Below are 16,021 nucleotides of genomic sequence, written 5' to 3' on the forward strand. Positions count from 1 at the left end.
ACGCGTCAATGCAGTCTTGTCTAATATTAATAGAGTTTTTTTTATTGACGATGATGAAAATATATATCTAAGGCTAGTCAATTTAATATAAATGATGGAATGTATGGAAAACACCTTTGGATGAAAAGTATTTTGCTGTGAAGGGGATGGTAGAAAGAGGTTGGCTCAATGGCTTGAGGCATCACTTATGAGGTAAGGATTTCTGAGATATAAATGTATTATTCGAACTAGGAATTGGAACTTAGAAAGAGTAGTTTCTTGTCATATGATATTTTCCAAGCCCATCAAATTAAGGGTGTGTCGTTATTTCTGGACAAAAACAAATACGAAGTTGTGTGTCACTAAAACAACATTGTCGATATTTTTCCTATGCCATAGTCTCAAAAAAGGGATTTTAAGGGGCATCCGTATAATACCAGAAAGGGTCTTTAAAGAAATGTGACAGTGCCTAAAACATATGCCCAGGGCATACTAATCTGGCAGTTTTACACAATAATTTAAAGGAATACAGAAGTCAAAAAGGAGTGTTTTTGTGTACAGGGGTCACATATTGTGGGGGTTACAAAAAGGCGATTTCGTGTATCTATTCATAACCTTATGAAGTAACCTCGAAAACTCACTAACCCACCCACCAAAAGTTCCTGACAACCACGCATTCCCATTGTTTCCGTGTCAATTCCACGTGGTGCGAATGAGTCACGTGGTATTTGGTCACGTGGAAACCGATTTATCTCCCTTGGATGCGGCCTCCTGCTCTAAGAACCTGTCCACGTGCTTGTTCATGTGCACTATTTCCCACTTCTTCATCCACGGACCCTGGATTGTCGTGTCAAACTCCTCCTCTGTCAGGTTCTGACAGAATTATAAAACTGGGTAAGTTTTCCTTTTGTTTAAGAATTTGTATATGTCTGCATGCGCCCATTGACTGCATACTATTGACTTGAACCCCACAGCAGCAAATGCATAAAACAAGTTCACATTTTTGATTTGGTTGAAGTATTGGTTTGGTTGAGGCAAGCCAAAATGTTTATTGATTGGTCCATAGTTAACCAAAAGAAACTATTAACCAATCAAATCGTTTAAATATGCAAAATAGCCTAAAGATAACCCGTACCCAACCTTTCCAAGTTTTATACAATTGGATGCATGTCAACAGTTTACATTTTGGCTAGTTTGCACCATAGAAGCAATTTGATTGGTCAACAGTTATTATTGGATAGATATTGACAAATCAAAAAAATATATTGGCTAACTTTAACTCAATTATACAATGGACTGCCGAATAAAAAAAATCAATAGAAACAGGTTTGATATTGATTAAGAAAAAGTAACTTGGGTTATTTAAAATAATACATTTTTTTTAATAATATGTGGAACTAAAAACTGTTTTGACTGAAACAAAACTTACAAAAGATCGAAGCCTAAGAGCAAACAAATGTGTTGGATTTTTCAAACACGTGACTGTTATTTTTCAAGTAAAGTGGACTTTGTCGAGGATCACTTACCGCCTTGTCTCCCTTAATATATTCTGTTTGCACGATATGTCGGTTGACGGAATCAAATTCTGTCCAATCCACCTTAAAATTCGGGTCAGAGGATTTACGCATAACGACTCCATTTTTGAGGCCCCAAAGTCCCGCGGGGTCAGTGGCCCTTTGCCAACGGAGATCGATGCTCCAACGGATACCGTCAGACACATTCGGAAGGCTTCGGTGAGGGATCATGTTATTAAACAAGATCAAGCCGCCACTGCGAACCGGAAGTGCCCTTTTATCACGGTCTAAATCGACACCTGTTTAGAACGAATAAGAACATTATAAAATCGCAAAAAACGGTTTCAATAATCTGTTTCCAGTAAAGCAGCACGTTGTCACTGAAGTACAGACACAACAAACTGTACACCAAAATAACACGTAGTAACATGCCTACATAGTTAAAATATTAATTTGAAAAATAAAATGATCTGCTAGCAGTGCCGTAGCCAAACTTAAAAAAACACCGAGGCAGACCCCCCCCCACGGATTTGTCAATGGTTTGTGTACATTGAGGCAAATGAAGTAAGTCGAAAACAGTTATTTTTAGAGCTATGGAAATTGTTATAAACACCGAGGCAGCTGCATTATTTATTTATTTTTATTTTATTCTTTTTTCTTTTTCTTTGTTTTTTTTTTTTGGGGGGGGGGGGCAATTTGTGTGGGTGGGTGTGTAGGGGGATAGTTTGTGTGTGGGTTTGTATGGGGTGCGTGCGTGCGTGCGTGCGTGCGTGCGTTCGTTCGTGTGTGTGTGTTGAGGGGGAGGGGGTAGGGGTAGCATGTGTGGGTGGGTGTAAAGGAGGGGTAGTTTGTTTGGGTGGGTGTGTTGGGGGTAGTTTGATTTACGGACGGATAGTGGATGGCAGTGTGTCAATGGGATGCACCTAGGGTATTTTTCATCTCGTCTTCCTCTAGGATGGTGTAGAAGGTGTCTCCCCAGCAACACTGGTGCGTGGCCACCTTTCCCGACCGGTGCCCATTCTCTGCAACCTAAAAGAAGAAAATATTTTATAAAGGGAACCCTTTTATCAAGGATCATGTAGCGATTTCGATCCTAGCAGAGAGTTTAAACAAGTATACTGCACTGTTTGAAATAGGCTAAGGTATGAAATCGCTCAAAGAAATCTAGATAAACGAACCAAGCTTTGCACGACCTTTAATGTTAGGAGTGACCTTGTCTCAGATCAGCATAACCTTGTACTTAATCTTTTTTTCGCTAATATATGTCAAATATAAATTGTTTTAGTTGGAAACTTGGTGAAAATCTGTACAATACAAACATTAGGAACATCATATAACATTTCTTTGCGGTATCTTAGGGTTTAAAGGCCTAGTATAAGCCTTCTATAAGTGACCCCCCCCCCCTCCAATCTGTGTACAGTACACAACCTCTGTGTATTGATTTTAATATCTTTGCCTTGATCCCTCTTATCAGATCTCCGATCTGTGAATCCTGCTGTGCAGTTTCTGAGGTTTTATTATAGAAATGGACCCTAAGTGGCCCTGATCCAATAAACGAAAACACAGGAAATTGGCCCCTACTATGACACCAGTGCAATTAGCAGGAGATGCACAGTTGGATATTATCATGCCAAACATTCCTTAAACTAGGCCTTTAAGATTACAGTTGGACCCCGTTTGTTCGAACTCCCAGGGACCGGCGAAAATACCTCGAGCCTCGGAAAAATTCGAGCCAGGCGGAAACGCTTAACTTCAGTACATAGATATCGGTCCTTAACATCCCATAGTGGCAGCGAGCAATTCGAGCCAAGCATGTTCGAGCCAACGAGGTTCGACTGAATGTAAATATCTCATTATACACTCAATGAATGTTATTATATACGTTGAATCAATTTCTTTCCAAACGATATTTCTATCATGTATAAATATTTCTTTCGTCTACTCTGCACATTGTTACAGGATGAAGACACATAAAAACAAGTTGACACCAAGGCGGGCGTGGTGAGAAGGGGGTGGGGCATACCTCGAGACATCCGTTTTGTTCCGTGGCGTCCACAAAAGTGATCCATGCCGTCGGGATCAACATCCGATACTTGTCGTTGTCCAGATAAGACACGTCTGAAATGTATACACTTAGTTAAACACTTGGTTTAGTTTAGCACTTGGTTAAACGGAAATGTTAGCACTTGGTTAAACTAATATGTTAGCACTTGGTTAAACGGAAATGTTAGCACTTGGTTAAACTGATATTTTAGCACTATGTTAAACGGAAATGTTAGCACTTGGTTAAACTGAAATGTACGCTTAATTGTACGCACTCAGTTTAGCTAATATGTACACATACACAGTTTCCTGCCGACAGACTATAAGTACCTTGATTTAATGTTGAAAGTTTTGCTTTTTATTCCTTACCCAACTTATGAACGGAACGTAAAGCATAGCCAAATTTTGCTGATCATTGTTGGCGCATTCTGTGTGAGTGGCAAATTCAACGTGATAAATCTTACATTTTGTATCGTCATTGTTTGAAACTGTATTTGTCACGATACATGGTAAACCCACATTTATATGTTTTATTGTATTTCACAATATGTATATGACAGTGATTAAAATCTAACAGAATTGCTCTTGGTCATATATTGCACAGATTTAAAAGAAATCTTTTAAAAAAGATTTTGAACAAATTTATATTTATCTTAATATTCATGCAGTTGTTCAATTTAAAATAAAAACAGAAGAAAAACAATTATATTACAGATAAAATATATATCATCTAAAATCAACTTCTTAAGCATACAAGTATGCAGATACATGTACATCAATTCATGTTCATATAAAAAATTGAAAAGTTTGTACATTACAACTAGAGATTGCTTTTTTGAAAAAGCGCATGTCTCCCCCATTGTGTGGTCGTAGGTGAGAAATAATCAATGATGGACATGAAATTTGTACTTTTGGACTGGAGACGAACAAACATAGGGGTCATCTACTGGTCATGACCAACCTGCATACAAAGTATGAAGTTCCTGGGTCCAAGTATGAAGTTCCTGGGTCCAAGTATGAAGTTCCTGGGTCCAAGCTTTCATAAGTTATTGAGCCAAAAGAAGTGTGACGTACGTACTGGTGACAGAAATTGTTTTTTACCTGAAGGTCACTTTGACCTTGACCTACTGACCTCAAAATCAATAGGGGACATCTTATAATCAAGACCAACTAGCAAACCAAGTATGAAGTTCCTGGGCCACAGTTGTGTTTAGTAAATCAGCGGAAACTGTTATTTTACCTCAAGGTCACCTTCACCTTTGACCTACTGACCTGAAAATCGATACGGGTCATCTACTAGTCATGATCAACTGGCATACCAGGTATTAAGTTCCTGGGTGGAAGCATTCTTTAGTTATTGAGCGGAAACCATTTTTTACCTCACAGTATTGTGACCTTGATCTTTGACCTTCTGATCCCAAAATCAATAGGGGCCATCAATTAGTCATGACTAACTGACATACCAAGTATGAAGTTCCTGGGTGTAAGCGTTCTTGAGCTATTGAGCAGAAACCGTTTCTTCACCTCAAGGTCAGTGACCTTGACCTTTGACCAACTGATCGCAAAATCAATAAGAGTTATCTACTAGTCATGACCAACTAGCATACCAAGTATGAAGTTCCTGGGTGTAAGCATTCTTGAATTATTGAGAAGAAACCGTTTCTTCACCTCAAGGTCATGGTGACCTTGACCTTTGACCTACTGATCTCAAAATCAATAGGAGTCATCTACTAGTCATGACCAACTAGCATACCATGTATGAAGTTCCTGGGTGCAAGCGTTATTTAGTTATAGAGCGGAAACCGTTCCTTCACCTCAAGGTCAGGGTGACCTTGACCTTTGACCTACTGATCTCAAAATCAATTGGAGTCATCTACTAGTCATGACCAACTAGCATACCAAGTATGAAGTTCCTGGGTGCAAGCGTTATTTAGTTATAGAGCCGAAACCGTTTCTTCACCTCAAGGTCAGGGTGACCTTGACCTTTGACCTACTGATCTCAAAATCAATTGGAGTCATCTACTAGTCATGACCAACTAGCATACCAAGTATGAAGTTTCTAGACCCAAGGATCTTTAGTTATTGAGCGGAAACAGTTTCTTCACCTCAAGATCAGGGTGACCTTGATCTTTAACCTAGTGACCCCAAAATCAATAGGGGTCATCTTCTAGTCATGACCCACTAGCATACCAAGTATGAAGTTCCTGGGTGCAAGCGTTCTTTAGTTACTGAGCAGAAACTGTTTCTTCACCTCAAGGTCACAGTGACCTTGACCTTTGACCTACTGATTTCAATCAAAATCAATAGGAACTAGACATCATGACCAACCTCACTTCAAAGTTTGGTGAACCTAGATCAAAGCATTCTCCTGATATTGCACGGAAATATTTTTTTACATTAGAGGTCACAGCGACGTTGACCTTTGACCTTGTGACCCCCCAAAATATAGGAGTTTTCTAAACCTCATGATCAACCTCCCTACCAAGTTTGGTGAACCTAGGTCAAACCATTCTCAAGATATTGAGCGGAAATGTTTTTTACATTGGGGGTCGCCGCGACCTTGACCTTTGACCTAGTGACCCCAAAAATAATAGGGATCTTCTACACCTCATGACCAACCTCCCTACCAAGTTTGGTGAACCTAGGTCAAACCGTTCTCAAGATTTTGAGCAGAAATGTTTTTATATTGGGGGTCGCCGCGACCTTGACCTTTGACCTAGTGACCCCAAAAATAATAGGGATCCTCTACACCTCACGACCAACCTCCCTACCAAGTTTGGTGATCCTAGGTCATGCGGTTTTCCAGTTATCGATCGGAAACGAAGTGTGACGTACGGACGGACTACCGGACAGGGCAAAAACAATATGTCTCCCCCAGAGAGGGGGAGACATAACTATAAATATACTCTGAATAATAATATATAGAATAAACGTTTAAAGTCTTTAATGTAGAATTTCTTTGTGATAAAATAATAGTTAATTACATAAATCAATGTGCACAAATTTAAAGCTGCACTCTCACAGATTAAACGTTTTGACAACTGTTTTATTTTTTTACTTGGGATGAGCCAATTTATGCGAAAATGCATGGAAACCAGTGATATAAGACCGCTGAAAAAATCAGATTGCAGGTTCTCATATTTAAGTTCAAAAAATGATGTTTTATGCATTTTTCTTAAACCGTTAGTAACGCTTTTAGCCATAAAACATTAATTTTCGAACGGAAATATGAAAATCTGCGATCAGATATTTTTTCAGCAGTCTTATATCACTGGATTGCAGATATTTACGCAAAACTTGGTTTTAAATAGTATGTAACAATTCACATTCATATAAGGCTTTAAATGATACATATGAACATGTTAGTGATTCCGTCTATATAATAAATATATTCAAGCAAAATAACAGTATCCAAATAAAAACCCGTCTTATGGCGTTTACCAGGGTACTTCCAAAAGATTTGTTATGAATTATAGTATATGTCTAACTTACTTCGCCATTGTATTATAAACATCGATTGGAATATGTTGGTCAAGCCTTTATCTACAAAACTAGTCGTAGAAATAAAAGAAATGAAACTTTTTCATTTTCATAAAGTATATCTCATATACACTGGCCAATATTTGGACTTTGTAATAAAGTAAGAACTATATTCCATGAATTAAGAAATTTCATTGCCAATTGCATCACTACGCGTCAATGCAGTCTTGTCTAATATTAATAGAGTTTTTTTTATTGACGATGATGAAAATATATATCTAAGGCTAGTCAATTTAATATAAATGATGGAATGTATGGAAAACACCTTTGGATGAAAAGTATTTTGCTGTGAAGGGGATGGTAGAAAGAGGTTGGCTCAATGGCTTGAGGCATCACTTATGAGGTAAGGATTTCTGAGATATAAATGTATTATTCGAACTAGGAATTGGAACTTAGAAAGAGTAGTTTCTTGTCATATGATATTTTCCAAGCCCATCAAATTAAGGGTGTGTCGTTATTTCTGGACAAAAACAAATACGAAGTTGTGTGTCACTAAAACAACATTGTCGATATTTTTCCTATGCCATAGTCTCAAAAAAGGGATTTTAAGGGGCATCCGTATAATACCAGAAAGGGTCTTTAAAGAAATGTGACAGTGCCTAAAACATATGCCCAGGGCATACTAATCTGGCAGTTTTACACAATAATTTAAAGGAATACAGAAGTCAAAAAGGAGTGTTTTTGTGTACAGGGGTCACATATTGTGGGGGTTACAAAAAGGCGATTTCGTGTATCTATTCATAACCTTATGAAGTAACCTCGAAAACTCACTAACCCACCCACCAAAAGTTCCTGACAACCACGCATTCCCATTGTTTCCGTGTCAATTCCACGTGGTGCGAATGAGTCACGTGGTATTTGGTCACGTGGAAACCGATTTATCTCCCTTGGATGCGGCCTCCTGCTCTAAGAACCTGTCCACGTGCTTGTTCATGTGCACTATTTCCCACTTCTTCATCCACGGACCCTGGATTGTCGTGTCAAACTCCTCCTCTGCCAGGTTCTGACAGAATTATAAAACTGGGTAAGTTTTCCTTTTGTTTAAGAATTTGTATATGTCTGCATGCGCCCATTGACTGCATACTATTGACTTGAACCCCACAGCAGCAAATGCATAAAACAAGTTCACATTTTTGATTTGGTTGAAGTATTGGTTTGGTTGAGGCAAGCCAAAATGTTTATTGATTGGTCCATAGTTAACCAAAAGAAACTATTAACCAATCAAATCGTTTAAATATGCAAAATAGCCTAAAGATAACCCGTACCCAACCTTTCCAAGTTTTATACAATTGGATGCATGTCAACAGTTTACATTTTGGCTAGTTTGCACCATAGAAGCAATTTGATTGGTCAACAGTTATTATTGGATAGATATTGACAAATCAAAAAAATATATTGGCTAACTTTAACTCAATTATACAATGGACTGCCGAATAAAAAAAATCAATAGAAACAGGTTTGATATTGATTAAGAAAAAGTAACTTGGGTTATTTAAAATAATACATTTTTTTTAATAATATGTGGAACTAAAAACTGTTTTGACTGAAACAAAACTTACAAAAGATCGAAGCCTAAGAGCAAACAAATGTGTTGGATTTTTCAAACACGTGACTGTTATTTTTCAAGTAAAGTGGACTTTGTCGAGGATCACTTACCGCCTTGTCTCCCTTAATATATTCTGTTTGCACGATATGTCGGTTGACGGAATCAAATTCTGTCCAATCCACCTTAAAATTCGGGTCAGAGGATTTACGCATAACGACTCCATTTTTGAGGCCCCAAAGTCCCGCGGGGTCAGTGGCCCTTTGCCAACGGAGATCGATGCTCCAACGGATACCGTCAGACACATTCGGAAGGCTTCGGTGAGGGATCATGTTATTAAACAAGATCAAGCCGCCACTGCGAACCGGAAGTGCCCTTTTATCACGGTCTAAATCGACACCTGTTTAGAACGAATAAGAACATTATAAAATCGCAAAAAACGGTTTCAATAATCTGTTTCCAGTAAAGCAGCACGTTGTCACTGAAGTACAGACACAACAAACTGTACACCAAAATAACACGTAGTAACATGCCTACATAGTTAAAATATTAATTTGAAAAATAAAATGATCTGCTAGCAGTGCCGTAGCCAAACTTAAAAAAACACCGAGGCAGACCCCCCCCCCCCACGGATTTGTCAATGGTTTGTGTACATTGAGGCAAATGAAGTAAGTCGAAAACAGTTATTTTTAGAGCTATGGAAATTGTTATAAACACCGAGGCAGCTGCATTATTTATTTATTTTTATTTTATTCTTTTTTCTTTTTCTTTGTTTTTTTTTTTTTGGGGGGGGGCAATTTGTGTGGGTGGGTGTGTAGGGGGATAGTTTGTGTGTGGGTTTGTATGGGGTGCGTGCGTGCGTGCGTGCGTGCGTGCGTGCGTTCGTGTGTGTGTGTTGAGGGGGAGGGGGTAGGGGTAGCATGTGTGGGTGGGTGTAAAGGAGGGGTAGTTTGTTTGGGTGGGTGTGTTGGGGGTAGTTTGATTTACGGACGGATAGTGGATGGCAGTGTGTCAATGGGATGCACCTAGGGTATTTTTCATCTCGTCTTCCTCTAGGATGGTGTAGAAGGTGTCTCCCCAGCAACACTGGTGCGTGGCCACCTTTCCCGACCGGTGCCCATTCTCTGCAACCTAACAGAAGAAAATATTTTATAAAGGGAACCCTTTTATCAAGGATCATGTAGCGATTTCGATCCTAGCAGAGAGTTTAAACAAGTATACTGCACTGTTTGAAATAGGCTAAGGTATGAAATCGCTCAAAGAAATCTAGATAAACGAACCAAGCTTTGCACGACCTTTAATGTTAGGAGTGACCTTGTCTCAGATCAGCATAACCTTGTACTTAATCTTTTTTTCGCTAATATATGTCAAATATAAATTGTTTTAGTTGGAAACTTGGTGAAAATCTGTACAATACAAACATTAGGAACATCATATAACATTTCTTTGCGGTATCTTAGGGTTTAAAGGCCTAGTATAAGCCTTCTATAAGTGACCCCCCCTCCAATCTGTGTACAGTACACAACCTCTGTGTATTGATTTTAATATCTTTGCCTTGATCCCTCTTATCAGATCTCCGATCTGTGAATCCTGCTGTGCAGTTTCTGAGGTTTTATTATAGAAATGGACCCTAAGTGGCCCTGATCCAATAAACGAAAACACAGGAAATTGGCCCCTACTATGACACCAGTGCAATTAGCAGGAGATGCACAGTTGGATATTATCATGCCAAACATTCCTTAAACTAGGCCTTTAAGATTACAGTTGGACCCCGTTTGTTCGAACTCCCAGGGACCGGCGAAAATACCTCGAGCCTCGGAAAAATTCGAGCCAGGCGGAAACGCTTAACTTCAGTACATAGATATCGGTCCTTAACATCCCATAGTGGCAGCGAGCAATTCGAGCCAAGCATGTTCGAGCCAACGAGGTTCGACTGAATGTAAATATCTCATTATACACTCAATGAATGTTATTATATACGTTGAATCAATTTCTTTCCAAACGATATTTCTATCATGTATAAATATTTCTTTCGTCTACTCTGCACATTGTTACAGGATGAAGACACATAAAAACAAGTTGACACCAAGGCGGGCGTGGTGAGAAGGGGGTGGGGCATACCTCGAGACATCCGTTTTGTTCCGTGGCGTCCACAAAAGTGATCCATGCCGTCGGGATCAACATCCGATACTTGTCGTTGTCCAGATAAGACACGTCTGAAATGTATACACTTAGTTAAACACTTGGTTTAGTTTAGCACTTGGTTAAACGGAAATGTTAGCACTTGGTTAAACTAATATGTTAGCACTTGGTTAAACGGAAATGTTAGCACTTGGTTAAACTGATATTTTAGCACTATGTTAAACGGAAATGTTAGCACTTGGTTAAACTGAAATGTACGCTTAATTGTACGCACTCAGTTTAGCTAATATGTACACATACACAGTTTCCTGCCGACAGACTATAAGTACCTTGATTTAATGTTGAAAGTTTTGCTTTTTATTCCTTACCCAACTTATGAACGGAACGTAAAGCATAGCCAAATTTTGCTGATCATTGTTGGCGCATTCTGTGTGAGTGGCAAATTCAACGTGATAAATCTTACATTTTGTATCGTCATTGTTTGAAACTGTATTTGTCACGATACATGGTAAACCCACATTTATATTCATGTACATATATTGCTTCTATTTTTATCCTCATTAAAAATAAATGAACACCGAAATGGTGCTAAAAATGTCATTAATTTGAAAACTAAGTAAAAACTAAGTAAATTCTTAAAATGATAGAAATGATACAAACTACAATTAATTGTTCAAGTTTCAAGTGAAAAAAATTAGCATTTTACTATTTATAGATTTTAAACCAAATTCAAATGATTGTAAAGCTAATAAGGTTATTTATATTCCCAAAATGTTGTACAATTAAGCGAAGTCGTCTATATTAAATAATTTCATCTTTGCACTATCGAGGTCCGTTGCTGGTCAGACAAATGCTTGTAGCCCTTCAGTGAAAGTGTTATGAAGAAACTTGCGGAAGTGGTTAAGCATGGTTTCTAATGGACAATTTCAGCGCTGGTCGTGGGTGGACAGATAATAATTCTAAGTTTGACCATCAAATTAGACCTTTTACTGTTAAACAATAAGATAATTAACTGTACTTCTTTAGTAAAGAAGTTGCCCCAAACATTACAAGATTATGATACTCAACATATGTGATTGTTCATTTGAAGAAGTGTTGTTTTCTTCATGAAAGGTGGTATAATAAAAAGAATTCCGTCACAGCGCGTGATTCTTCTAGCATTTGGATGCCAGATTTATAATATCTGTCATGTGTTTCCGTTTCCGTATAGAAAAATCCGACCCGATGGCACCTGCAAGCCTCGTTACCTGGCAACGCAGGTTTCCGTCGGGCCGGATTTTATTTGTAAAAAATCAGCAAATAACTATCTCTGTTCCGGCAACAAGCTAATTCTTTATGAAAGTCAATCGGGTGTACCTTGGTGCCAGGGCACAGTAGTAACGATGTTGCGCGGGACCTTAGTACGCAGGTTCCAGGCGGGATTTCCGGCAATGTCTGGACCAATCAGCTGTTCCATTATGTTAAGTGGACGCTCGTTACATCAAAGCTCCTTGAACGCCTGAATAAAATCCAAACGTTACATATCACAGAACACTCAAAAGAACTGAAGAAAACATTATTACACGAAAATTACACAGTTTTTTTTTGTGTGTGTAAATTTGCATATAAATATATCAACATAACAATAATTTCTTTCAGAGAAAAGCTGGTCCAGGATCCTGCAGACACTGTACCAGGAGTAGAAACACAGACCGAATGTCCATGTAAGTGAAACCAACACTCTAACAATGCCTATGATCTTGTTGTCAGTTCTGTTTTACTTGGGTCTTCACAGGTTGTGTGGTATTTAACGGTGTGAACTCTTTCGGTAAATCAATAGGTGCTGTATTTCAAACAGAGGTATTCCCACACTCTTGAGAAATGGTAGGAGTCAGTTTTAAACATCTTGTCGTAAATGTAAAATTTATTATTCATTTATTTTCAGGGACGTCGCCTTTGGATGTTTGCACTTACCGCTCAAAATGCTTCCCTAAAAGAACAGTTGTCACAAAAAGAAGTCCAAGTTGAAGAATAACAGTCTGCACTTTCATCAAAGTGTTGTGAAATTCAGATTTTAAAGCAACTGGTGGGAATTTAAACAAACTGTAAATGTCGATATAGTTCTGCTCAAAGAAGCAATAGTTAAAATTTGTTTAAATATTATACAGGAATCATATGATTTTATTTCTGCTTCTTTGATATAATTGAATAACTGTTAGTTTATTCATGTTTGGAATAAAGCATTGTAAAGTGAATTGTGTGTTTGTAGTTCATTTATTTAATTAGATTTAAAATTTGTAAACTTGGTCTGTGTATCTATCTGGCAAAGGACAGGTTTCCTTTTCCGACTGTACTACTATGACTTGGTTCACTGGAACTGGCTTGATCTTTGATCCCTTTGGCACATTCCATTGTTGGGGAATACTTGTGTAACTTTGTTGATCAGGAACATGGGTGAAGTTGTGCAACTTCCTGAAGTGATTTGATTAAGCCAACCACGTGTGAACAATGACCGCTCAATCTATAAAAAAATGAAAACAGAGATTGTTGACAAGTTATCAAAACAAAAGCATGATATCATGCTGTGATATTTGCATGTGTTTATCCTACACTGACCCATGAAGTATCATTTGACTTTCCAGATGTTAAATGTCTAAAACGAGGCAGTAACTAGAAATATGAAAACCAATAAATTGAAATACAACATACAGTATCTTACTTCTTTCTCTAGTCGACGACTTGAAAATATTTTTTCCGCATTCCGTATTACGGCATGAAATGTAAAAGACATGGCGATCCAAAATTGCTTATAATTCACAATGTATATTTAAGAATAAAATTACTAGTATAATAACATTTGTTAAATACAATTGGAAATTCACATACCCTGGTTTTCATGAGCAATACCTATATCGTATGGAATCCCTCTCCACATCGACACTTAACATATGATGCTTGTCGTTTTTTTCTCATTGAAGACCAGCATCTCGCGGTAACATGGCAGATATTTCCTCTTCCAAAACTTTAATGTCATGAATATAACCTTGTAGAAAGTAATTTAATCCCTTTTCTTACACCTTTCCCGATAATTTGGCTTGATCTGGTAAATATTTAACTGATATATTGTCCGAAATCTTCGCGAGAGAATCGGATTCTGATGCTATCGTAGCAGCGCGTGAGCCGCCATTTTGAATTTACGCTTGGGGCGCATAGTAACAATATCTAAGGGGGCGGAGCTTATCTTGGCATCTCGGATCGATGTATTGAACGAAGAGAAATGGAAATTCTCTATCAAATTATGCAACAGTCAACTGTAACCACGGCCTTCCAGGTCCGGGGAATAGCGGGAACTTTGATTTTCAGTCCAGCTAATCCCGGGTAAAATCCCCGCCCCGCGGGAACAAACTGTTGGTAAAATACCTGCAAATGCCCCCGCAACCCGGGATACCTAGGTATGGCCCATTCCCCGCTATTTTCGGGGCGAAAAGAAAACCACCGCATTCACTCGGCACTGCGGGCCCACCTGAAAGGTAAAAACACGGCCCATTTCCCCCGCTATCCCCGGTATATCCCCGTACCTGGGGGCCGTGGTTACAATTGACTTGTGCATTTGTGTACTTATTTCTGCCCGGTTTTTGTTATCAATTATAAAAATTCAACACAAACAGCATGACAGTTTTATTTTCTGTATAGAAAAATGATACTGATACGTTTTACGGATATATTTATTCCATTTAAGACACAAGTTCGTGTCAAGGCCATAAATGAAAACGCATCTTACGAAAACCACACCCCAAATGTGGCAAATGTGTTTAAAAGTCCTGTCCCTGTCGGCCCACAATGTCTGTTCGACGTCGGGTTCTGACGTCGGACGACCGTCGAGTTTACAGTCGGGCACGATATTTGAGGATATTTTTTCATACTGACGTCATGTGCCGTTTTGATTCCAATTACGACATCAATAAATTTTAATTTACGTCATCTTTCATTCCGAGTGTCTCTATTCATACCATATACGTCAGGAGCATACTTTCGAAATTAAATCCCTGTGGCCCTCATCATAATAACGCTTTATTACCTGTAGCACGGCTCCAAAGTTCGAGCAGATGATGTTGGCTCCTGGAAACGCAGCCTCTTTCTTCGGTTACCGCTCTGTTAATCCGTACTCCGCGTATAGGTCTGAAAAAGGGTGGTGTCCAAACATGGTTTGTTCTAGGAATAGGTGGCGGTATCACCTAGGGTTGTATTTATTTGTATAAGTATATACATAATAATTACGTCTAAACACGTTTTCCATCCTTGACCAAAACGTGTTTTTTGTTGTGGAAAAAAATGCCGTACCAGAAAGAAATGAACGTACATAAAATAAAACTGTACAGTAACTAATACCTGCACGCGTAATGATAAATAATGAACATGTCTCATGTATGCAGCCTGTGCGTTCGTGATATATCACATAACATTCTTTCTAGCAATGTACCCTAAACTCGCATAGGGCCGTTCCTGTGTTCAAATTCCTAGAACAAGTGAACAGCTTTAAGTGCGCACAGTAGTCGATATGAAACGGAAGACTTTCGGCTGTTTAAAGGGGCTATGCGCCAGATGGTCCTAAAATCGGCATAAAAACGGCATATACATTATTCCATCGAAATAAGCCCATAATTATCAATACGATCTAGTTTGTAACCAATATTACATCATTTTACATGATTATCCGAATATATACGGATCTTCGTGTCACCTCACGATCCATCTTCTAAGACCGCGCACTCGGCTATGACTTAAATACACGAAGCGTTTTCATTGGACGGCTACCATCGACTTTCCTTGTTTTAATGACGTAATTGGAAAAACATTCAAATGTGGTCCAAAGTGAAAGTAGAAATACTGCAACAAAAAACGTTCGATTTTGGATAAATACGCGTCTTATTCAACGAGTTTTTAACGGTAGGAACGATATTTTAAGCTTCTCTTTGTAATGCATGCGCTTTGTTTGCATGTCAGTCTTTTCTTAACGTATTTTAGGGGGGGGGGGGGGGGGGGAATCCGTTGTTTTTCAACCTCCCGGTTCTTTCGTAATGACGAATCTCAGTTTCTGGTCGGTGCATTTTGTTGGGATATGCCGTAAAGGTCAATCTTACTAGCATAAAAGTTATATTTTTCTTGTAGATGGGAATCTTACCTTATCAGAACAGTAAAAATTATTAGATTTTCTCAGAACAGTGAATTATTTGAATCTAGAAAAAAATATTAAATCTAGAATGCTTAGACCAAGTTGAGA

The 16,021-nt window shown here is 38.5% G+C and overlaps 1 pseudogene; it reads right to left on the reverse strand.

The window, feature by feature from the left end:
• Positions 1-553: 553 nt before the first annotated feature.
• Positions 554-15,493, reverse strand: LOC128208517 (uncharacterized; annotated as a pseudogene).
• Between the last annotated feature and the right edge of the window lie 528 nt (positions 15,494-16,021).

This window comes from Mya arenaria, chromosome 11 (genome assembly GCF_026914265.1).
Source record: "Mya arenaria isolate MELC-2E11 chromosome 11, ASM2691426v1".
Taxonomy (NCBI): Eukaryota; Metazoa; Mollusca; class Bivalvia; order Myida; family Myidae; genus Mya; species Mya arenaria.